Genomic DNA, 25479 nt, shown 5'->3' with positions numbered 1-25479 from the left:
CGACCCCTTTCATCCAGACCTGCTACTCCACCGAGATCCTTGGAAGGGAAGCCCCCATTTAAGGCCAAAAGGTACTTGAGCAAGTGTTAGGGAGAATTCTCTGTTTAGGCTGAATTTCCTAACCTAGTGAGTCCCCCAGCAGCTTTGCTGGATTTCTGGAGTTTGTTTTTTTCATCCTGCCAAGAGTGAAACTCTTTTTTCTCCCACTCTTGGACATGATTTGTGGTATTTCTTTGAATGTTAATGTGTTCTATGGGCTATGGGGTCTTTTACTCCATAGGGTCTCATGTGTTTTGCTATGTGTGTTACACAGCACACTCCGTGCCGTAACACTGGGGTGTCCTATGTGACCCCCACCATAGACTCCATACCCTGGGACTGACTACTGTCTCCCAGGGCATGTAAAGTCACCATTGGCTTTACTAGACCTAAATTTACTAACAGAACCAGTACAAACCATCCTATTGTGGACGTACTGGTAGGGGTGATTCGATTACCCCTGGGTCTGTTGTTCGAAGGGGCACTGTCCCGTCCCTACTCGTCGAGTTTTGGCTGGTGGCAGTGGATACTACTTTTTATATTCGACCGCGAATATATCCCTATGGGATTTTCCCATTGTTCGAGGCTAATACTTTTTATATATAGCCTCGGTCATACCGCCGGTTTATTAAATTAATATAAATTCACCGGTTGGTATTTTCTGTCAGAACTTGGTTTGTAAATGGCGTATGTGTTCGCCTCTGTAACTCCAAACCAAAGGTTGAGCCCTTTGTTCCACTTTTGGCGGGCTTCTGCACAGAAGCCCTCCAGAGTGGTGCCATTCTGTCTGGGTACCACAGGTGGTGTGGGCACCCTGGACTGAGTTGCCTTGCCAACCCAAGTCGCACTCTGGTGTGATTGGCCCAAGTGGTGAGCCGCCCCGCTCACCACTTAGCATGTTTGAGTGACAGCTAGGCTGAATGAATGGGGGTTCTCTGCATAAAAGCAGGGCTTTGGGGACTGGAACTTCAGAAGTCGCCACAGGACCTAAGAATCCAAAGAGGGAGAAGCTGAGCCGACCTGCAACGATGACACCACTGGTGGAGCCCTGTTGAATCGCCTCACCACTTCCCAACGACAGAGGAGATCTCCCTGCTGGAGAGTCTTCTTCCCTTGACTGGTGGGAACAACCAGTCCCTTGCTTTTTCTTCGCTTCCAGAACGTCTAGTGGTCGAATTGCCCGTGCTGAGCACCCCGGCAACCGGATAGCCACTAACCCCTGCACCGCGACCATAAAGTGGTGCCTTGTGACGGAGCACTCCGCGGCTGGTCTCTTCCCTGGTGGTGCAACGATCTTCAACTTTCCTCTACGACGAGATCATCTCTTCTTCTGGCAAAGTCCCGACTTGCATCCACCACCAGGAACAACTGCCCCGCCGGAGCTGTCTCTCCACTTTCAAGGTACTGTGTCCACCTGGCTTCCCTTGTCACGGTTAGCGTGGGGTGTCTTAAATCCTTACCTTTCCACTGGGTCACCTCCAGACCTTCTTAACTTTTGTTCTAAAACTGGTCCAACCTTTCTGTGACATTTTGCTACAAAGTCTTGAAGTGCATTTCCACTGTGGTATTTTTGGGACATACCGCCTTGCCTCTCTCCGAGTGGGCTTGACCTCTGAATTTGTGATCTACAGTAGACCCTGCCTTGCTTGCCTTGCATTTGCTTCGTAAAAGTGTTGGTACTGAGTTGGTTTCATACCCTGCCTTTTTCTCTCCCTTCCTAACGAATACTAGAGTGTCATCTAGGTTAAGCACTCACCTCTGTCTGCAAATAAGTAGTGTCTTTGGACCTAGACTTGTCGAAATATTGTTAGAGGATTGATATATACTTATAGTAACAGTGATTGAAGTTGTTTGCCATATTAGTGCCAGTGTGTTTTTCATAGATGTGTTTTTAAATAATTATATATCTTTACACCCAAGCTCTGTTCAGTGTCTGCTTGTTCTACTGTGTAAATTGCCCTATCTTGTATACTCTAAATACTGCCTAACTCGTCTTGAGAGAAGTCTGACTGCTCAGCCACAGCTACCAGGTAAATCTGGGTGGTGCAGACTGCTACCAATTGGGTTTACTGCTAACTCCTGTAGTCTTAAACTTTTTGCAGTGGTCCCAGAGGGAACTGCACAGGTTTCTGCCTAACACTGGTGTACAGCGGTGGGATTTGTATCGAATATACAGTTTACAGTGCTTTTCAACACTTTAGGATAACTAACCACAAAGCTTAGCACTAAAAAGCAACTTTCTAAAAACATGTCTACTATGGAAATTTACAGTCAAGAGTCCTTGTCAGGTGAAAATACTGAGAGTTTGAGAGCTCTCTGTAGACAAGAAAATCTTTCTGTAAAAGGCAAGAAAATAGAACTGATAGCAAGATTGCTGGAAAACCAAAGTCTGGGTACTGGTTCAGAAGAACCAACTTCTCCAGCAAATGTAGATGACAGTAATGGTGTTGATCTAAATCAAAGTTCTGATGATAGTGATGAAGAGGCTGAAGAGGAAGGAGAGGCTAATGAAACTGTCTCCCCTAACCCTCTGTCTGCCTTACCAACTGTACCTACTGGGCCTATAGCAGGTCCCACACTAAGTCCTCAAGTCCTTGAACTAGAAAAAATGAAAATAGACTTGGAATTCAGAAGGATTACTGCTCAAACTGAACAGAAACACCAAGAAATGCAACAAATTCTTAGGGTCAGAGAAATGGAGCTCAAGCATGAGTTAGAAATTAAAAAGGTGTCTGTTGAAACTGCTTCTGTCTCTGGCTCCTCTAGAAGTTCCAGTCCCAAAAGACCCCGGATGCCTAAGGAATTAATTGGTATGTATGAACCAAAGTTGGATGTGTTGGATTGGCTGAGTTTGTTTGAGTATAATCATGGGCTCCAGAACATCACAGGTAATGAGCTACTTACCTGGTTGTTCTCTAGGCTCCCCCCCTGTTGCAACTGATGTGGTAATGGAGTTGGGGGAGGAGGATAGGAAAGAGTATGAAAGTGTGAAACTAGCTCTGATAGCTAGGTTTGGGAAGACCCCTTCCCAGTATCCTAAGAGGTTTAGAACCCTCAAAAAGCATGATGGTACCCCTTGGGCTACCTGGGTGATTGAAGGGTTGAAAAACTTAGAGGGATGGATTAAGGGTTACAACGTGAACACTTATGAGGGTATGAAGAATCTTTTTACGTTGGAGTCAATTTATGATGCCTGTTCTCCTGAGCTCAGACAGCACTTGGCTGATTCAAAGGAAGTGGATTCCAGGAAGCTAGCTAAGGCTGCTGACTTGTGGGTTGCCAACAGGGCTACTCATAAGGATTCTGGGGCAACTCAGAAAAAGGATGAGGGATAACAGCCTAAAAAAGACTCAAAAGAGAATTCTAATAACTCAAATTCCAAAGAGGGCCCCAAACAAAACCATAAGTGTAAGCCACCAGGAAAACCACAGCAGAATAGTGGACCTTCTGGTGTCAAACCAGAGGGAGGCCAGAACAAGCCACCATTCCAGAAAGCATTTGGAGAAATGCTTTGTTTGTGGCTCTGCTGACCATGTGAAAGGAGATCCCAGATGCAAGGGTAAACCTTCAGGGGTCCAGCTTGTCTCCTTAGCCTTCGCTCCAGAGGAGGAAGTCCAAATGGCAAGTGGAAACTTTCTACTGCTGGCTGATGAACCCATTGGAGTCTTAGCCAGTGTTTCTTTAGTGTCTCTGGGTTTGTGGGAACAACAGAATTTAGATGTCTATAATTCTATCCCAGATAATACTAAAGAGTATTATAAGGACAGTGTCCAGGTGAATGGTCAGGAGACTCCTGCCATTAGAGACACTGGGGCCAGCATAACTGTGGTGGATACATCTTTTTTTTCAGGCTGAGGATGTTGCTAAGGCACCCAAATGCCTCACCAAGTTAGCTGGAGGGCCTGTGCAGATGCTTCCCCAATTACCAGTTCTCATCCAGTGTAATGACATGACTGTGAAGATACCTGTCAGCATACAAAGTGAGGTACCAGGACGAGTTCGGTTGGGTAACGATTTAAAAACTCTTGGAGTTGTGACTCATACCCCCAGACCTCCTAGTAAATGGTTACAGGAGCTAACCAGACCTGCAAGGGAGAGAACCATGAGAGGTACTCCCAAGGAGATGATGAAGAAGGATATCACTCCTGCTCCACTGGAGTTGTCAGCTGCTGTCTCACGGAAAACAGAAGAAAAAGGGAAACCTAAAACTTCTAAACAGAAACCAGCAGCCAGCACTTCAGTGCAACCAACAAGGACTTCCCCTAGGTTGTCCAAGGTTACACCAGTAACCCCCCCTCCAGCTGAGGCTGAGAGGGTGGTACAACCCTGTGTGGAAGAATTAGACTCTGAGGAAGAGCTAATTGAAGGCCAGGAACTCATTGGAGATCTGGATCCTGTTGACCATCCTGAGCTGCAGTCTTTACTGGCAGAAGGTGGACCCAACAGGGCAGACTTCAGTAAGGGACAGAGAGAATGTCCAACTCTGGAAGGTCTTCGCCACCAGGCAGAAGCTCAGGCTGAAGGGCAAGAGCCTGGTAAATACAGGTTGCACTGGGAAGATGGCCTCTTCTACAGTGAACCAACAGGGTCTGAACCTGGAGACTACAAACGACTTGTAGTACCCCAAGAGAACAGACAACAGTTCTTGCAGTTAGCCCACGAGATTCCTTTGACTGGTCACTTGAGTTTCAAGAAGACTAAGGAAAGGCTCTCTCTCTACTTTTATTGGCCAAAGATGGGGGCCGAAGTAGAAAAACACTGCAGGAGCTGCCACACCTGCCAGACCTCTGGTAAGGTTGGCTCCAAGAATGTGACACCTTTAGTGCCTCTCCCAGTTGTGGGAGTCCCATTTGAGAGAGTAGGGATTGACATTGTTGGTCCCCTTGATCCTCCAACCTCCTCAGGCAACAGGTTTATACTTGTTGTAGTAGGCCATGCTACTAGGTATCCTGAGGCCATTCCTATGAGGACTGTTACAGCTCCGGCTGTGGCTAAGGCCCTCCTTGGTATTTCTACCAGGGTTGGGTTTCCTAAGGAAGTAATCTCTGACAGGGGGTCAAACTTTATGTCCCACTACATGAAAGCCATGTGGAAAACCTGTGGAGTTACTTACAAGTTCTCAACAGCTTACCACCCACAAACCAATGGATTGGTTGAAAGGTTTAACAGAACCATGAAGAGCATGATAGGTGCTTTAGAGGACCCCCTTAAACGAAAGTGGGATCTTCTACTGCCATGCCTTCTCTTTGCTTATAGAGAAGTCCCTCAGGAGGGAGTAGGTTATTCTCCCTTTGAGCTTCTCTATGGTCATCCTGTCAGAGGTCCATTGGCCCTGATTAAGGAGGGGTTGGAGAGTGCTCCTTCCCCCAAGCCAGTCAGAGTGACTGACTATGTGATAGGTCTCCGGAGGAGAATGTCACACATGATGGCAGAAGCAAGTGATAACTTGAAAGCTGGACAAGCATTGGTCAAGCACTGGCATGATCAAAAGGCTAACATGGTTGAGTTCACTCAAGACCAGCTAGTTCTCGTTATGATCCCAACAAGGCAGAGGGCCTTGCAAGACAAATGGATGGGACCCTTCAGAGTTGTGGGTAAACTTGGAGAGGTCAACTATCTGGTGGACTTGGTCAATCCCAAGGAGGCTCCAACTGTCTTCCACACCAACAGACTCAAAGCGTATGTCTCAAGACCTGATGTAGGAGCATTGCTTCTAGCATCATCAGAGGAAGAAGAAGAGAGTGAAGCTCTTCCTGATCTCCTCAGAGGCTTACCTTTAGACGAAAACATTGAAGGAGTAAATCTCTCTTCAAATCTGACACCTGAGCAACAAGAAGAGTGCAAATCTATGTTGAATCAGTTTGCCTCTCTGTTCTCACTTTCACCAGGCTTGACCCCTTGGGGCCAGCATGACATACTCACTGGTGACTGTCTGCCAGTCAAAGACAGAGGATACAGAATGTCAGAAAATGTAAGAACCCACATCAAAGGTGATGCTTGATCGCGGGGTAATAGAGCCCTCTACTAGTCCATGGTCTAGCCCAGTTGTGTTAGTACCAAAGGCAGGATCTAAAGAACTTGATGAGTTGGTAGACAGACTTGGTTCAGCAAAGTTCCTCAGCACATTTGACTTGACGTCAGGCTATTGGCAAATAGCCCTGACAGACCATGCCAAGGAGAAAACTGCATTTTCTACCCCATTTGGCTTATACCAGTTTAAGGTAATGCCTTTTGGATTGAAAAATGCACCTGCTACATTTCAACGGATGGTAAACCAGGTTCTGAATGGGATGGAGGACTGGGAAGAACATATAGACCACCTAAGATATGTTTTGCAGGCTCTTGGACAAGCCAATCTGACCATAAAGGCGAGTAAATGCCAAATTGGGCAGAGTAAGGTAGTCTATCTTGGACATGAGGTAGGAGGTGGAGAAATAAGGCCTTTGCTCAGTAAGATTGAAGCTGTGCAAAATTGGACAACACCTACTACTCAGACCCAGGTCAGAGCCTTCTTAGGTCTCACTGGGTATTACAGGAATTTCATTGGGAACTATGGGACCATAGCTTCTCCTCTGAATGACATCTCCTCTCCAAAATTCCCTAAAAAGGTTAGATGGAATGAGGAGTGCAATCAGGCCTTTGAAAACCTGAAAAAGGCTCTTTGCCAAGCCCCAGTACTCAGAGCTACTGATTACCACCAAACTTTCATTGTGCAGACAGATGCTTCAACTGTAGGAATAGGTGCACTACTCAGTCAACTGGATGGGAAGGGTAGGGAGCACCCCGTTTGCTTCATCAGCCGCAAGCTGAAGGATCCTGAGACAAGGTGGGCAACAATCGAAAGAGAGTGCTTTGCTATTGTGCGGGCTCTGAAGAAGTTTAGGCCATACTTGTATGGTTCTACTTTTGTCATTCAGACTGACCACCAACCCTTGAGATGGTTAATGCAAATGAAAGGGGAAAACCCAAAACTACTGAGATGGTCAATTTGCCTGCAAGGGTTTGATTTCACCATTGAGCACAGGTCAGGGTGACACCACCAAAATGCTGATCGTCTCTCTAGGATGTATGTCATCGACTAGAGGTATGAGATTCATCCAGGAGTGGATTAAATCCTCCTGTCCCTTAGTCTGGGGGCGGGGGGGCGAGTGTTAGGGAGAATTCTCTGTTTAGGCTGAATTTCCTAACCTAGTGAGTCCCCCAGCAGCTTTGCTGGATTTCTGGAGTTTGTTTTTTTCATCCTGCCAAGAGTGAAACTCTTTTTTCTCCCACTCTTGGACATGATTTGTGGTATTTTCGGAATGTTAATGTGTTCTATGGGCTATGGGGTCTTTTACTCCATAGGGTCTCATGTGTTTTGCTATGTGTGTTACACAGCACCCTCGTGCCGTAACACTGGGGTGTCCTAGGTGACCCCCACCATAGACTCCATACCCTGGGACTGACTACTGTCTCCCAGGGCATGTAAAGTCACCATTGGCTTTACTAGACCTAAATTTACTAACAGAACCAATACAAACCATCCTATTGTGGACGTACTGGTAGGGGTGATTCGATTACCCCTGGGTCTGTTGTTCGAGGGGGCACTGTTCCGTCCCCCCTCGTCGAGTTTTGGCTGGTGGCAGTGGATACTACTTTTTATATTCGACCGTGAATATATCCCTATGGGATTTTCCCATTTTTCGAGGCTAATACTTTTTCTATATAGCCTCGGTCATACCGCCGGTTTATTAAATTAATATAAATTCACCGGTTGGTATTTTCTGCCAGAACTCGGTTTGTAAATGGCGTCTGTGTTCGCCTCTGTAACTCCAAACCAAAGGTTGAGCCCTTTGTTCCACTTTTGGCGGGCTTCTGCACAGAAGCCCTTCAGAGTGGTGCCATTCTGTCTGGGTACCACAGGGAGTGTGGGAGGGGGTTTAGGCACCCTGGACTGATTTGCCTTGCCAACCCAAGTCGCACTCTGGTGTGATTGGCCCAAGTGGTGAGCCGCCCCGCTCACCACTTAGCATGTTTGAGTGACAGCTAGGCTGAATGAATGGGGGTTCTCTGCATAAAAGCAGGGCTTTGGGTACTGGAACTTCAGAAGTCGCCACAGGACCTAAGAATCCGAAGAGGGAGAAGCTGAGCCGACCTGCAACGACGACACCACCGGTGGAGCCCTGCTGAATCGCCTCACCACTTCCCAAGGACAGAGGAGATCTCCCTGCTGGAGAGTCTTCTTCCCTTGACTGGTGGGAACAACCAGTCCCTTGCTTTTTCTTCGCTTCCAGAACATCTAGTGGTCGAATTGCCCGTGCTGAGCACCCCGGCAACCGGATAGCCACTAACCCCTGCACCGCAACCAAAAAGTGGTGCCTTGTGACGGAGCACTCCGCGGCTGGTCTCTTCCCTGGTGGTGCAACGATCTTCAACTTTCCTCTACGACGAGATCATCTCTTCTTCTGGCAAAGTCCCGACTTGCATCCACCACCAGGAACAACTGCCCCCGCCGGAGCTGTCTCTCCACTTTCAAGGTACTGTGTCTGCCTGGCTTCCCTTGTCACGGTTAGCGTGGGGTGTCTTAAATCCTTACCTTTCCACTGGGTCACCTCCAGACCTTCTTAACTTTTGTTCTAAAACTGGTCCAACCTTTCTGTGACATTTTGCTACAAAGACTTGAAGTGCATTTCCACTGTGGTATTTTTGGGACATACCGCCTTGCCTCTTTCCGAGTGGGCTTGACCTCTGAATTTGTGATCTACAGTAGACCCTGCCTTGCTTGCCTTGCATTTGCTTTGTAAAAGTGTTGGTACTGAGTTGGTTTCATACCCTGCCTTTTTCTCTCCCTTCCTAACGAATACTAGAGTGTCATCTAGGTTAAGCACTCACCTCTGTCTGCAAATAAGTGGTGTCTTTGGACCTAGACTTGTCGAAATATTGTTAGAGGATTGATATATACTTATAGTAACTGTGATTGAAGTTGTTTGCCATATTAGTGCCAGTGTGTTTTTCATAGATGTGGTTTCAAATAAATAATTATATATCTTTACACCCAAGCTCTGTTCAGTGTCTGCTTGTTCTACTGTGTAAATTGCCCTATCTTGCATACTCTAAATACTGCCTAACTCGTCTTGAGAGATGTCTGACTGCTCAGCCACAGCTACCAGGTAAATCTGGGTGGTGCAGACTGCTACCAATTGGGTTTACTGCTAACTCCTGTAGTCTTAAACTTTCTGCAGGACCCCTGTGAGGCCCAGAGCCTGCAAGAAACAATGGCAGGAGGAACATAAGGCCAGTGGCAATCCACTGTCCGAATCATGCAAAGGACACACAAAATAGTGGCATGCTAAGGGAAAGACGTGATGGAAGGGACAAGGCGACATACCCATAGCTCTCAACTCGCACGCTTTTGGAGGGTGTCACCGGCCTTTTAAAGGGCTGACTCACCCCCCAAGCCTCCTGCACGCCCATTCATTCCAATGGGTGTCTCACCCGCCAAAAACAAAATCGGGTGATTTCACCCACCTTTGCAAAACAAATGGTTGAGAGCTATGCATACCCTTTAGCCCACAGGAAGCCCAAGAGGGCACTGAATGGGATTCCAGCAGCACTGAGAGTTCTCACCTATCTGTGAGGTTGGCCACTCCTCAGGAAGGAGAACCGTGCAAAAGGCACTATAAGAGCGTTTAGAAAAGCAGAGATAGTTCCCTGGTCGACCCCTTTCATCCAGACCTGCTACTCCACCGAGATCCTTGGAGGGGAAGCCCCCACTTAAGGCCAAAAGGTACTAGAGCAAGTGACTGCGCACGCCTCTAAATAAGGAGGTGAGAGTCGAATTGAAGGCACAATATCCCAGACCTTCTCTGCCGGATAAAGTAGCGGACACTCTGGAGGTGGACTCATTCATGGTGAAGCACACCAAGGACCTGAAAAGGGCATTGACCACTCATGGATAGCATGCCAGGACACGCTCCCCGATTCCATAGGTCCATTGGCCAAGATCATTAAAATGGTGGAAGAGACCATATGGATGTGCATATTCTGGCTAATTGAGCACAAAGAGCAGTTTGTTTAATAAGTAATACCAACTGTACGATAGCAGCAGAGTGCAGATGATCGATTTTAGTGAAGATCGACCTGAAACTCAGGAAGTTGACATCCTCTGAGGCCGCTGTGGCAGCTAAAGGGCTTTTGTTTGGAGAAGCTTTTGTCAAAGACAAGTCCAGATTTGTTAGCACCTTTGCTGCTCTGGAGAAAGGCCAGACATCGTTAAAAAGAGTGTTTGTGCCCAGTGTATCCCCAGGGCGGCAGAAGCAGAGGCGTCTCCACCAGCCACTGAGGAGGCCAGAGGCCCTACAGAGGAAACAACTGGTGACAGCAGGAAGACAAAATGCTGAATCCTTCCTTCCCCTCCCGTGGAAGAGGCAGGGGTTGGGGCTGGCACTGCAGCAGCAAGTGAGAGTACAGTCGTATGCACACAGCGCAGCAGCAAGCAATGCAATTCCCGCGATAGGTGATAGGCTAGTGATGCATCTAAGCGCTTGGGAGGAGCTTACCGTGGACTCTTGGGTCGCAGAGACTGTGCAGGGTGTTGTCTGTAATTTTTAAAGAGTGTTAGGCCGAATCACATGCAGTACCCTTTGGGATCACTACATGCAATTAAGACTACAAGTGTCAGTACAATTTCACCTTTGGTACACGCCTGTACTACATAGTTATGTGATAGCATTGGCTGAAAAGCCAGACTTATCTCAAGAGTTTAAGTGAGCAGTAGAACAAGTTACACAAAGGGACTAACAAATACAGTGGTTCAAACAAACACTTACTGAAGGTTTCTTGGTAAAAGAATATACATTTATTTACACAGTCAATTAGAAAACATTACACTAGCAAAAGCAGCTTAATATCATACACTAATACACCACAATACACAACCAATAAGTTACTCAACAAGTTCAGCTCCCCTGATGTTGGAGCAAAATGGCACTTCAGTTAATTTAAAAAGGTGTAAAAAGACAAGGTTATAAGAAATGCAGCCCAAATACATTCATAGGTAGGGTAAAGGGTTTCAGTTAACTACAACCAGCAATTCAATTCGATAGGCCTGGGCCAAAGTTAATGGTTCAGAGTCTTTGTATAGGATAGCACAGTTCTTGTAGATAATGGTTAAGTCTTTGCCACGGTTTTTAGAAGAATTTGGCCAGGTGAAAAGTTAGACAAATGTTTAGGGAAGGAGTAGCCTTCAAAGAGGGGAAAGTTTCACAAACTTTCTCTGTGGTCGAAAAGATTTCCGGACCGCGTTTGCACAGTACCTTTAAAGTGAAGAAGAGCTGTAGCTGAGGCAGTTGGTCCTGGCAGTTCGAGCAGACCTCGCTGTTCCTGTGCTTCAGTCGTGGGGACAAGAAGGAGGAAGTCGGGAGGTTCCTGCACTGCCCAGGGAAGAGGCCACAAGCTTGGATAAACATCAGTTTAAGGTGTGAGTGCCTTCAAGACCAGAAACGTATCCTTCCCTCTGGCTATTCGGTTTTCCACAGCACTCTGTAGAAAATTCGACCAGGAGGGGACGGTTTTCAGGAGGCTTGTGAGTTGGTTGGTCGCACCAAACTCAAGGGAAGAAATTAACCTTGAAGGGCTTCTCTGTCGATGGTGTTTTAGGCAATTTGGACCTGCAGCAGGGCTTCACCGGTCATCCAGGAGTTGCAGCAGTCCTCTTCCTTCAGCTCGTCTTCGGTTCTTTCGTTCCAGTGGTCGAATCTGCTTTCCAAGTCCCAGAGACCTGCTTTTAAACAGTTTTCCCCCATTAATTCCAGCCCGGCTGTCCCTCACACAGCTGGGTGGCTGTCCTTGCCGGACAGCCAGCCAGTCAATCACGACAGAGTGCATTCAGGTCTCCTAGGAGACTAAGCACAGGGAGTTTCGGGCACCTCCCCCACATCCTGTCCACCCCACTTCAGCACTGAAACCCACCAAAGGCCAATGACGAAAGGGACCAAACCTGGTTTGCCACGCAGAGTTACACACAAGAAGGACCTTTCCTAAAAGAAACGGCAAGAAAAGTCGACCGGAGTCTGTTTTTACAGATAGTTCTTGGGCGCCATCTTGAAAAACATGGCTGACACGGTTTTCTGCTACCGTTGTTCGCGTTCGGATAAAATCATGGTAGTTTGATCTAAACCACTGCCACCAGCCATTTAAAGTAGGAAAGGGTAACATTTGACTTACATGAGTGTTTTGACTCAGGAGATGCTAGGCAATCCCTCCAGCACTCTATAGGAAGATAGTGTGTGCTGGGTCAGTAAATATAAAGAGACTAGTAAAGTCAATTTAAGTTTACATGCTCTGGGAGACGGTAGTCAGTCCCAGAGAAAGTGTTTAAACCTTCGGGGGTCTGAAAGGCACCCCTGTGCCACTGCACTGAAGGTGCTGTGTGACACAAAGAAAAAGATGATGCCTATGGAGTTGTTTTAAAACACCATAACCAAAGAACACAAAAGTAAAACACACATCAAAATACATGGAAGAGTGGGGAAAAAAGGCTCACACTCTTCCCAGGTAGAAAAATCAAATCCTAGAAATCCAGCAAAGCTGCTGGGGGTCTCAAAAGGTAAGGGAAATTAGCACATTTTGAGAATTCTCCCTAACACAGGAGGAACAAAGCCTCATAGACAAGGAGGAAGGAGAGTTTCTAAAGAAAATGGCGATAAGGCCAGCGCAGCAGGTGGCGCAACACTTCCTAAGCAATGTCTTACTGGTGAACCAGAAGCAAAAGGTCAGGCCGGTGATAATCTCAGACAATTTAACGCCTTTCTTGTGTACCGACACTGCAAGATGGAGGAAATCCATCTCTTCAGGGACATTTTGTAGAAAGGGCAAGGCTAACCTGCATAGATTTGAGGGATGGCTATCTAGCAGTACCCATTCCTGAGATGCACCAGCAATTTTTAGAATTCCTTTGGTTATGGCAAAGGTGGGAGTTTATGTGTCTCCCTTTTCAGACTAACTTCAGCACTGTGGTGCTTCACAAAGCTACTCAGGAGTGAGACTGATTTTATAGATCGAGGATATTTGTCTCATGGCGCAGGATCCGATGCGGCTGCCAAAGCAAATGATCCCAATGATGGGTCTCCTAGAGAAGCTGGGTTTTCTCATCAATTGGGAGAAATCTGAGACCAGGCCACAGCATAGAATGGAGTTCCTGCGGTTTAGCGCAGACTCAAAGCTGGGGCACTGTTTCTGCCCCTGTAGAAAATGAACGACCCTTTGAAACATCACAGTATTGACTTTCCATCAAAGACTAAACTTTACTTGACAGTCTTATGTTTGCTGAATCACCTCTTCTGTTTAAAAGTTATTTTAACTAACTGATCAATTTGCCATCAATCATATGTCATAACAAGTTGCATTCGTCAGTAATTTTACAGTCACTTATCTAAGAAGGAATCTGCTGAACCTCCAAGGGAACCTGACAGCAGGTGCGGACACTAAACAGGCAGACAACACAGGGCTGATCCCTGCTGGATTTGGAGGCGGTTCATTACATTTTGTTCTTCGCTATAACCTGTTCAAGATGGAGTCATTCATTAGGAAGCTACAGCGAGACAGTGAAAGAAAGAGGAATAGGGGATGCGGAATTGTGAGGTGATAGGACCATAACGTCGTGATTCATGGACTAGGACAAGTGTCATGCCTGAGGGCAATAGAGTTTCAAACTGCAAAGACTACATTGACACAGAAAATGTTTTTTTCTTTGATTTTTGTTTAATTTTATTTTCTTTTTTAAGATTGCTGCTTGAGTTGTAATAAAGAAGAGTATGCATAGTACGAGCCTCTGTGTCTTTCATAGAATCATGACTTTCCTGAAAGAAAGTATGGACAATCTGGACTCTACCACAGTACTAACTGCCTCAATGGACTTTACCATCAGACAGCATTTCTGGCTAGTCCCTTTTTTTGGGCAATGTATTCCATATCGTGTCATAGAATGCCCCTTACATTTCTCTGTCAACAGAGCTGCCAAGTCTCCCTAAAATCGTGGGAGTCTCTAGCAAAAGGAGACAGACACCTGCACTCTCGTATTTGAGCAGGATTTTCTTTCTACATCTGCAAAGATCTTCAGCTGTGCCTCAGACAGTCCCTTTGTTTGTGACAACACTCGATTGAAGTAAGTAACACACTGCTGAACACAGCACTCAACAGCACATGCTGGTCTGACTGGGGCCAAGCTGTGTCCTGTACACCTCGACTGCTGAATTTCCAGCTGATCTCAGTGGCAACTTTGGATAAAGAGGGATAAATGGGATAGATAAGATGATCCTGTGTGTAATTTCAGCAGAGGTGGTGTGAGAGAGGCTACACAGCCCATGTGATGGTCTGACATGCATATTCTGGCACACAAACATGACTGTAATAATAAAATAATAATAATAATAATATTAATAATATGTAGTGTCTGACAGGACATATTCTTGCTTTGCTTCTAAATTTGATTAGAAACCACATCCTGCAGTCTCATATGAAGCACAGTTTAGTGTTCCTAAGCCAGACTTTTTGTTTTTTAATGTAACATCAGGAAAGGAGAGGACCTTGCAATTCTCTTATTGATTTCATGTGTAAGTTCATCACTACCAGGTCGGTGCCGCGGACCCCAATCAATGACAAGGGATAGGCTTCACGGAGGGACTACTTCATCTTAATGTCTACTTTCCTTAAGCCTCAGCCCGAGGAAAATCCAGACACTTCCCAACAGACTGGTCCCGCTGAATGTCGCTGTGGCTCATATGTCTTACACTCTGCCGACCTCTATTGTCCTTCAAAGGCATGCATGAAATGGACAACTGCCCTCAGGGTCACAGCTTTATGGAAGAAATGGAAGCAATTAGATGGCTTTTCCCCTACTCCGTGTTGGCAAGAGAGTAACAATATTCTTATACTGCAAGCCCATGTGAAATATAGCTTTGTCTTAAAATCTATGTTTGTCCTTCTGTAGGCTGTTGATTTCTTGGAGTCATAGATGTGTGTGATGTGTTGCATTTTGATAAGTCGTTCATTTTGTGAGGCCCATTGCTTCCGAGTCACATTTTACATGTTACTGTGTGGGATGTCAGCAGTGGGTTAAACAATAGAAGAAAAGCATGACAGGGTTTAGTTAAAAGCAATATTTCCAGAGACACATGGGCTAGATGGAGCCTGGGGCCCCTGGCATATTAAACAGGCCAGGCATTTCAGGCGCCACATAAGGAAAGAAGGAAGGCCCTTAGGGCTGCAGAGAGTGGGGGCTCCCAAAGCATTGATACAAACAGAAATGCGACATTCACAAATAGAGTGTGAGGTGTTCCTTGGTCTGTTGTGGTGTCGTCATGTCCACCTTTACATTTTTCATCATCCTATCATGATCGTGATGGACCCAAAACCCCTACTGCCACTTTTCCAAGGGTCATTTCTTCGCACACCACTCCCATTAGAGCACTTGATTGCAACTGTCAGATTATATGGTCACTGTCCATTTCGATGCAGTGGCTGGCAACTCCATGGACTACCTGCTGGGTTATCCAGGTCTTCTGGCGTCGACATCTGAGGCAGTGGAAGTTGAGGTGAAAGCTCTGGTTAGCATGGTCAGAGCGATGACTCCTCTAGAATATATATCACTTTGATTGTCCTGCTGCTGTTTAAATTCGTTTTCAGCTGTGTGCACATCGTGATTGTCCTGCTGGTGTTTAAATTCATTTTCAGCTGTGTGCACATCTTGATTGTCCTGCTGCGGTTTAAATTCGTTTTTAGCTGTGTGCACATCTTGATTGTCCTGCTGCTTTTAAATTCGTTTTCAGCTGTGTGCCCATCTTGATTGTCCTGCTCCTGTTTACATTTGTTTTTAGCTGTGTGCATAACCTGTTTTTCATGGGAATGTGTTAACAAGTCCACCCCTCTGAACTCAGTCTAGTCTGCTACCAGTTCCCTCACCCTTCCTCAGTCCCATTGTCCCTCTATGCTGTTATTCCCCTCAGCCATACACCCGCTACCTCCCCTTCCTCTGCGTGTTCACTGTTTTTCTGTGCATATTACCTCCCCCAGCTCCCATTGTTTTTCTCCCAGTCTTGTTCCCTGTCTCCCCCCCTTTACTTACTGCTCTCGCTGCGCCTCTGTGGCCTCAGCCTGGTTAAGTGTACCTCACCCTCTGCAGTTTGCTATGGCACTATCTATCTCTCCTATCTTCTCAAACTGCTTCTCTATCTCTTATCCTTCACCCCTTCCTAAGTCTGTCAGGAAGAACCTAAAGAAGGACATAATAAGCTCTAACACAGGCCTTCCAATTGCAGGCACCTACGTCATTGCCTCTGCCAGAGAGACTCTCACAGACATACTCTATGTCGTTCCCTCACCCGTCCTATGGACTCTCCATATGATTGCTCTTCTCTCTCCTTTCTCTTCTTCGCCCATCAATGGTGGCACCCGCTGGGTGGTCTTTCTTGCCCTCTCCACCTCCAGGGTCATCATCAATGTCTACTGCAATGGTACCATCATGGTCCAGGCTCCTCAACCCAACCTTCTACTCTTTGATAGGCTCCTCCCCTGCCTTATCAACCTCCCTCCGCCTTTTGCACCTGCTCCTTCAGCTGCCCTGGCTTCCATGCCAGCTGTGCCCACCTTGGCTCCCTTGCAACCTCCTTACCACCCTTCTACCCTCGCCATGGCCTTCTTGCCACCACCCCACACTTTGACAACCCTGTCTGCCTTCTCCTCTTGGGTGAACCAGTCACCCACTAACACTGTATCTGGGGCTCCCTTGCCCACTGTGGTGCCTCAGCACTGGTTCCCTCCTCACCCATTATGGTCCCGGCTCCCTTACCGGCCTTGGCTCCTCTGTCCCTTTCTACCTCTGTCACTCAGGCACTATCGTCAGTTAGGGGGGCCCACTGTCCCCTGCTCCCCCCCGTAACTCTTTCACTGATTGCAATCTGCTCCACATTGCCATGGTAAGCACTGTCAAACACTCCTCAGACATGTGCAACCTCCTTGAACTCCTGGATTGTGATGTTCTTGCCATCACTGACACCTGGTTCAAGGATTGCTCTGTCACAGGTTTTGACACACTTCTCCCAGAAGGCTACACAATACGCTCTCTTCCTAGACCAAACAGACCAGGTGGGGGAGTAGCATTGATCTTCCCCGAGTGTATCCATGTGTCTGTCATTCCCACTCAGGCCTACTCATCCTTTGAGTGCCTGATCTGCAGGCTGTCCTTCTCTTCAAGCTCTTCACTGCTGCTGTCCACCTTCTATCGGCCACCTGGTCAGCCCTCCCTCTTTGTTTCGTTAAGGGCTGACCTGGCCTCCTCTCTCCTCCTCCTACTGGGTGATCCAAACATCCATCACGGCTCACCTGATTCCTTAAGACCTTTATGCAACCTTTGCGACTCTCCGTTTCTTTCCATCTTACCATCTGGCCCAACGCACAGCGCTAGCCACACGTTGGATGCTCTCTTCTCAACTGACATTCCACTATCTATCCCTCTCACTACTTCTCTCTCCTGGACTGATCATTTTCTCCTCTCTTCTCACTTGAAGCTCTCTTCTCCCCTTGCATAGGTAAGCCCAGCTCTGCCTCCCGTCTACAAGGTCATCCGACCCATGAAAAGAGTCTCAGTAGCTGCCTTTGCCGCCACGTATTATGCTCCTTCCGCTCCTGCGACTGACTCCCACCCTGCCACAACCCTCTCAAACTTTAACCTCTCTGTTTCCAATACTATTTATATTCTTGCCTCTGTCATGAGGGTACGACAGAAGCCTATGACTCCAAATCAGCTTCCGTTAAACACAAGTGCAGGGCAGCCAATTGGAAATGGGATTCCTCTGGCGCACCCTCTGACAAACTAGCCTGCTGCCTCCTCCAAAGGCAGTATAGACTCTGCATCTGCTAACAGAAAAGAGTCTTTATACAAGCCTGTATCTCTGCGGTATCCAATAACACGGACACATTTTTCAAAGTCTGCAAGGAATTAGCCATCCCTACCGCAGCCTCCTCCACCATTGAACCCACCCAGGCATTTTGCTCGCCCTGGCTGCACACTCACCTCAAAAACAGTGGATATCCTATCCTCCCTCTCTACCTCACCACCTCATGTAGCAACATCTCTTGTACCACCCTTGGCCACCTCCACCACTCCCCTTCTTCTCCCTTCTGTCTCCCCTGTCACACCTGAGGAGGTTACTAGACAAGTCTGGTCTATGAAAGCCTCCTCCAAACAGGTGGACCACTGTCCCTCCAAAATCATCAAGGACAACATTGACTCTCACGCTCCACCCTTGGCTGACCTCTGCAACATCTCCTTTGCCACTGGAGTTTTCCCCACCACTGCTCTTAAGCACTCCCTTGTGCACCCTCTCCTGGAAAACTATCGCCCGATCTCTATCACTCCTTTCCTGGGCAAACTCTTGGAGAAGTTTGCTATTTCCCAGCTTACCCTTCGCACTGAATCTGTTGGCTCCTTCCACGATCACCAGTCTAGTTTTAGACCATCCAGAGGCATGGAAACTGCTCTTCTGAACACCCTTGAAGATATGCTCTCAAATCTTTGTTCTAACTCTCCCTCTGTCCTCATTCTACTTGACTTCTCCTCTGCCTTCGATACGGTGAACCACAACACACTAATCGCACGTCTCCGTGATACCCTGGTCATCACTGATCAGGCCCTGGCATGGCTAACCTCCTTTCACACCGACAGCCCGTCCCAGGTGGAACTGGGGTCTTTCCTCTCCCCTATCACTCCCTCTACTTGCGTTTTCCCCCAGGGATCTGATCTACCCCCCTGGATTTTCAATGCCTACATGGCCCTCCTGCCCTGTATGATTGCCACCTTCACCACCAACCTTCAGTGTTACACAAATGACACACAGCTCTCCTTCAGGATACCTTCGGCCTTGTCCTCTTCATCACTAATACCTGACTGCCTGGCCGCAACTCAGTCGTGGTTTGCTCTAAACGACCTCTGAACAGCATCCACAGTAGAATCACTCACCTGCAACAGGAATGAGGGTTTCATGTCCATTTCAGCACCAGAGGCTTAGGCTTCCTCAGAGGTGTACTCAGAGACACCCTTGGCCAGGATGGTCTGTAGCACCAGTGGAATCTCGTGGGCTACCACACCACGTCCTCCACCACTGCATCCAGTGCCTCATCACCTGCACAAATAAAAATAAAACTTGTATACAAATGTTAATAGCATAGTCCACACACATAGGTATTGCAATGTTGTCAGCTAACACATGAACTTGCCATGTCACACATGACACAAAGTCAGGCACACACGCAGTGTCAATGAAAGGTAAGGGGAGCCTGAAAGCAGACATGGATGCTTGTCAAACGGCAAAATAACACATATACTGCAGAGCACCTGCATCACACACAAGCATGTGACTGGCATAGTCCTTCCACAAACATGACTGATGCCAATACACAGATGGCACGTAGCATAGCCATGCCAGAATTGTCAACCAGCCTCAGATGGAAGTTGAATAGTACTGACCATAAACCGTGTACAATGCATGTCAGATGACATTTCATGGAATTTACTATTAGAAAACACATGTGTTACAGGGTGCAACAACGCTAGGGTGTTGTAATACAGTGAGGGCAGGCGTACGGATTCAATAATGCTAGGTCACATTGACATCACGCAAGTGAATAGGCATATTGAAGGGGATAAATACAGCGCCTTGGTATAAAGCGCTATATAAATAAATAAATAAATCAATCAATCAACAGGGTTTAGAAGTGTGTGGGTGCAGTGCAGTACATGGGTATGGCCTCAACTATGAATAAAAACACACATCCAGTAATGTCAATGTTGTGGCCTGATGGTAGTGTAAGGGTAAGTGCCGTCATCATGTGTAAAGTGTTGGTAGCGGGTTGTAGGGATACAGTAAACCCCACCCCTAAGGGCGGGGGGTGGCTGGGAGACAGTGCATGTGTTAAAATGGTTGCTCAGAGGACCGTGTCGTAGCAGACAGTGTGGGCAGGTGGCAAGTGCCTTCTCACAGTCATCTGGGACTACAGCAGGGGAGAGGAGGACAGAAAGCACAACACATGAGGAAGCATCGAAGCGCCTGCAGACCCGGAGAAGCTACACCTCCAGTTACATAGAGGCAGGGAGGCTGTACCAGAGGGAGGTCCCAGCTCAACACAGATGTGAAATACAAACAAATTTCCATGAGGAGCAACTGACCCTGAGGGAGTAAGAAAGGGATGATCAAGGACCATGAGAATGAAGTAAATACTGGAGGTGGAGTTGAAGGAATTGCTGGCCCAGGACCCATAGGGGCTTGCTAAGAATGCACAGGGTTCTGGAATGAACACTCACTTGGCACGTGTTACTTGTAGTGGTGACATGCAGTGGCACGTGTGACTGGCATATGACATATGCCATATTCGGCTCCTACCCCTACTGTTAGAGTACTTACTAATAATCGCCGGCCCAACTCTTCTTCCTCACGGTTTCTTTCCTGCTACCCATCCCCATACCTTTGGCGTCTGGATTTGGCTGGTTTTGGGCCTGGGGCAAATGAATTGATATGAGGGGGTGGGGGCATTTGCCACCTCTTTACGCCTTCAGTGCTAGGAGTGCTAAGGAGAAGCCAGTGTCCTACCGGTGGGGAAGTGATTTATTGGAAAAAAGCGGCACCAAGGAAGGGTTTCTAAGACTTGCAAACATGAAAGGTAGCACTAGATGTAACTGGGATAAGCGGAACGTAATCCCGGCATTGTGTACCGTAAAGCTGTACAACTAGTCTGCACTCTGCAGGCGAACACCCTTCACAATTTCTACACAACTGCGGGTGGGAAATAGACCAAGGGGGCTGCTATTTAAACGTCCCAGACTGAGGGCTGTTTACTGCAAAACCTGAATTTCTGAAAGGTGTCATGGGATCTTTTTGAAAAAGTGGCAACACATTCATACGTTTCCTAACAAGGCATCTTTCCACACTGAAACAGCAGAGAATTCCCTGGAACGTCGGATAATGTGTTCCCGTCCCGGCTACAGTATGCACGGACCCCGTCTCAGCTTCACACACAAACAAAATAACATGACGTTATTGCAGTGCAAAGTCAGTAATCACATCTTTGAAAACCTTTATGAGCTTTCCGTCTGCCTTTGGTTTCCCCAATCAATATTTAGGATTTACAATCTGTATAAAACTTTGCTGCAATAATATTATAGGGAGAACGCCTTTCAAGTGGCGCTGTCTTGCTGGCAGCTTCAAAGGTTATGTTATCTTTTGTTATCTGTAAACCTGTAAACCGGCTGATACCCAGTGAAACAGGAAGGGCTTCCGCTGAACATAAAACATTGTTTAACACAGGAAATTGAACGTTTGAGCTTCACAGTGGCTGACAAGAGGTCTCTTCACGGTCAGTATCAAAGGGGACCGACAATGTGCCTGCTACGCTCGCCCATTCATCCTCCATGGAGGGAAGTCAGACAACAAGGTGGAGAGGATTGGCTTTGGAACACTGCTGCTGAACTATACTGAACTATAATGGTGTGTGTAAAACACAAACACGTCTAATTGCTTGTGTGAGCTGCATGCACAAAACAGGTCGGCTGTCCTTTTTTTATAATGAAGTTCTCTGAAAGAAATTATTTTATTTTGCACTCAAAGTGAAGTATAATTGTGACGTCCTCATGCTAATCCCTATTTAATTTTTGCGATATTGTGACAGAATGCCAACGGGTGAGGATTGAATAGCCTCAGCTTTTTTATTTTTAGCAATACAATAAATTGGGTAATTCTTTTCCTGAAAGGTAGGTCTCTTAATCAGACCCCGCCCCCCCTTGCATAATGCCGAATGCCAAAAGCATAATGCAATAATGCAACCACATACCTGGTTGTGACAGTCTACTGACATCCCCAGCACCGGAACTGCAGTTGCAGCAGGCCAGGTTCAAAGGTCATATGTACATTGCTGAATAGTTGCTGGAACACACAATTCCAACAAGCAGATGTGGCTTTTTAATCGCCTGTATATGTATCTCAGCCACCTGTTAGCATGTTAATCTCTAAATATAAGCCGTATCTAATTATTACATGGTGGCTACTGAGGTTAAACAATTATACAGCTACAGCATTTGGATGTTATATTATTGTCAGATGGGTGGGGTGACACTCATGACAGGGCTGGGTGTGTATTAGCTGTGCTGCCTGGGTGTACCCACAACAACGAGGGACCCTGCCCAGGAAGCTGCCCCTTTGATCGCCCTGAGGAAGGCCAACACTATTCGTTAGTGCACCGGAACCCTTACAGGGTGGTCCCCTGCAAACCAGTGCTTTAATGACAGTCCTGACATGGCAAAGGCACTCTCATACAGGGTGCTGATTACTGGAGTGCTTTTGAAGTAGTCATAGGAAGGGAGTGGAGTTAGAGTAGCCCAGAGGAGAGGTTTAGCCTAGAGAGATGTTCCAATATCTTGTATTAGAGGTCCCTAAACTTCCTACCCCTCCCACTTTCTGCAAACAAAGCACTCTGGATATGACATCAGAAGCAAATAACACTTATTTCAGAATCCTAGATTGGACCCCTAACAACATGCTTGCTATGGACCAATCTGCTGTAGCATTTTGCCTTTATAAGGAGAGACAACCCTGCCTTAAAATGATTTATCTTTGGATTTAAAAGAAAGATTTACCTAAAGCTCTGTTTGGGATACTGCCATGAAAGTGACAATAGAGACTTCCAAGCAAGAGGCAGGTTTCTGTCCCTAACCATTCCCAGTGCCTGTGAGGGATGACTAACTGGCTGGAAAAAGCCAACTGCATTTTAAACACTCTCACTGGAGGTGACTGAATCCTGTAACCATCCTTGTGTGGAAGAGCATTAACAAGGAATTACCGTGCCCCTGAGATCCTGGACTGGATCTCTAAGCAACCACAAAAACAAAGATGCAACCCCTGAGTCTCCCTGCACCTCTGCACTGCATTGATGCCAGTAGGAGCACCTTTGACACCCTCAAAGCTGCAGCACAGGAACAGCTGGAATAATCTTTGACCTCAATGCTCAACTGCCCCAGCAACTTTGAGTCCCACTCTACGCTGATGCTGACGCTACTCTGTCTCTACATATGAGACCCGCAAAGCCTTTCAGCATTCACGCATTGACACCACCTGCCTCGTTATCATCTTCTAAGAGCCCGTAGATGACACCACTGCAATACACTGATGCTGTGTTGAGCCAGGTGAGGCAACTCACTGCCGAACACCAGTCTCCTCTTCTCCGCACCCGAGGCCACCAAGGCTTCTCGGGCCACTGATCAAACATCACAAGCTGTTCCCAGAGTCTACGAACCAAAAGCCATTGCCGTTGACAAACAGCATTGCATAGTTCGTCACTGCTGCTCCTAGACTTGACCCTGGTACGGCGCCTAAAGCACCCTGACTCCCAGTAAGATGCTGAAAAGCCTGCTTCAACTCTGTTGACCCCCAAAGGAAAGAATAACATGTATTGAAAAAGGCCCTGGCCCCTTGGTCTGCCTTCAAGGACCCAATTGACTTGTAAGCCCGCTTCTCTACCTTTTTAAAGACACTTTCATAAAGTTTGAGATTTTTAAATCAATTGCCTCCACCCCTGTCTTCACCCAAAGGGCCCCTTATACCAAAGTCTGCATTCTATGTGTTTCTTTTACAGGGTGTCTTTAGTATTGTTTTTCAGTGGAGTGCATTGCTAGCTTTCATTAAACTTTTTTCTATAATCCTGATTGGAAAGTGTACTAGTTTAGTACCATTGCACTACTGTTGTTTGTGTTGCATTTGTGCCAGTTCAGACCACTCCTAAAGAATATAACCGCCCCTCAGCGCATGTTACCAGAACAGTTGAATGGGGTACACCCATTGTGCTGTGCCTGCTACCCCTTCATGATTGGGATCACTGCTGGTTTAGTAGCAGTTTGGGGCTGAGTAAGGGCAGAGTAGGCGCTTTTACGTGTTACTCGCTATTGTACTGCTCCTGAACAGTAGCCATTCCGTCACAGACATTTTGAATTGTTGATGGGAGATGAAAAACGTGTTTGGAAGCGTATGTCCCTGTTCAATGTCAAATGAGAAGGAACATGTAGGAAATAAAGTGTGTTATATAAACATGGGCATTGCTGTCAAGGGGATTCATATCTTCTTGGCTTTACAGACAGCTGCCATTTGCTTGCCAGAGCTTCTAGGTCAATACTTGCAATCGGAGCAATGCCTTGGTTTCTGTACATTGAGCCATGGAGTTCATCAGCAATCTCTCCTCCCACTAAGACCATGCTTGTAATTGGAATTAGCCACTCCTACACCTGGTTGTGTGTTACCCAACCCTATGGCTTTACTCTAGATGTACTGCCTGCTGGAACGGCTGATAAGTCCCTGATGTTCCTTGTTCTTGCATTGATTGTTGAACCTCTAACAGCTAGAACCCTGAGAGTGTTTGTGTCCAGCCCTGCCCTGGCAGCTCATTCTCGTTTCCCCTCCATCTCCTGTGCCCTTATTGCTTCTGCTTGTGCTGTGTTCCTGCATTCTTCAGTTCCTGTTCCGTGTCTCCTGCCTCTGCATCCTCCATCCGCTCCATCCCCTGCTTAGTCCCTTCAATCGCCTGCCCCTGCTCATTATGCTTTGATCCTGCAGCCTCAGTCCATTGTCTATTTCTTGTTCTTTTCCCAATGTGTGTGGTTTATATTGTCTCACGCTTTCTTGGTATAGAGAATGGATGCTACACCTTACGAGACAGTGTCTGCCCCTCCCACTGGAAGTGGCTGTGCCTGCTGTTGTATATAAATTCTTATATTAGTGCCACAGAGGCCAGCAATTCCATGTTAGAATTCTTGTATGTCATCTGCTATGGAATGTTATTGCTATAGAATGTTGTTCTTTAACCACTGTCAGTTTGACTCTGGAGATTGCCTGTGTTGGGGTCTCTTACTAAGCTGCTTGAAACAAATACAATAAAGTTGTTTCAACTCAATGATGTCATTACCTGCTTTCAACCTTACACCTGCACCTGCCAAATGATTGACAGGGATTGTTAATTGCCTGCTGTTCATAGTGCCCTTAATGTAAAAGTAAGTTTCTTGCTGTTTCCACTGAAATCATGCACTATATGTTTTGGCTGGAGTTATATAGGTTTGTCTTGAGTATGTTTTCTCTTTGTTTGCACCTTAGTTTCCAGGCGCAGAAGCTGTTCCTATTTCCCTGCTTCCATGGGTTTAAATGTGGAGTATCTGTCGGAGGAACCTGCACAAAGTCATTGAACGCCCCTTTGATTCTATGGATAGTTTCAAGTTTAACCTCTGTGATTCCAGATTTTTCATCTAGTATGTGGTTCCCATCCCTACTTGTTCAACCGCTCACTCTTTCTTTTTCTCCCTTCATCTTCTTTGCATGGCTTATACTTGCTATACTTAGTCTAACTGTTATCTCCCTTCTTCTCATTCTTGTTTAC

General features: G+C 46.7%; 1 long non-coding RNA gene across 1 annotated transcript in view; it reads right to left on the bottom strand.

Moving 5' to 3' along the window:
* LOC138510940 (uncharacterized) overlaps positions 1-19179 on the bottom strand; it is a 42012-nt gene extending 22833 nt beyond the window's left edge. The window contains exon 1 of the long non-coding RNA XR_011280483.1: positions 19034-19179. This is a non-coding gene — a long non-coding RNA (uncharacterized lncRNA). The remainder of the gene's footprint in view (positions 1-19033) is intronic.
* Between the last annotated feature and the right edge of the window lie 6300 nt (positions 19180-25479).

This window comes from Ambystoma mexicanum, chromosome 6p (genome assembly GCF_040938575.1).
Source record: "Ambystoma mexicanum isolate Mex_15411 chromosome 6p, UKY_AmexF1_1, whole genome shotgun sequence".
NCBI lineage: Eukaryota > Metazoa > Chordata > Amphibia > Caudata > Ambystomatidae > Ambystoma > Ambystoma mexicanum.
This window is presented reverse-complemented; position numbering and strand designations above follow the sequence as displayed.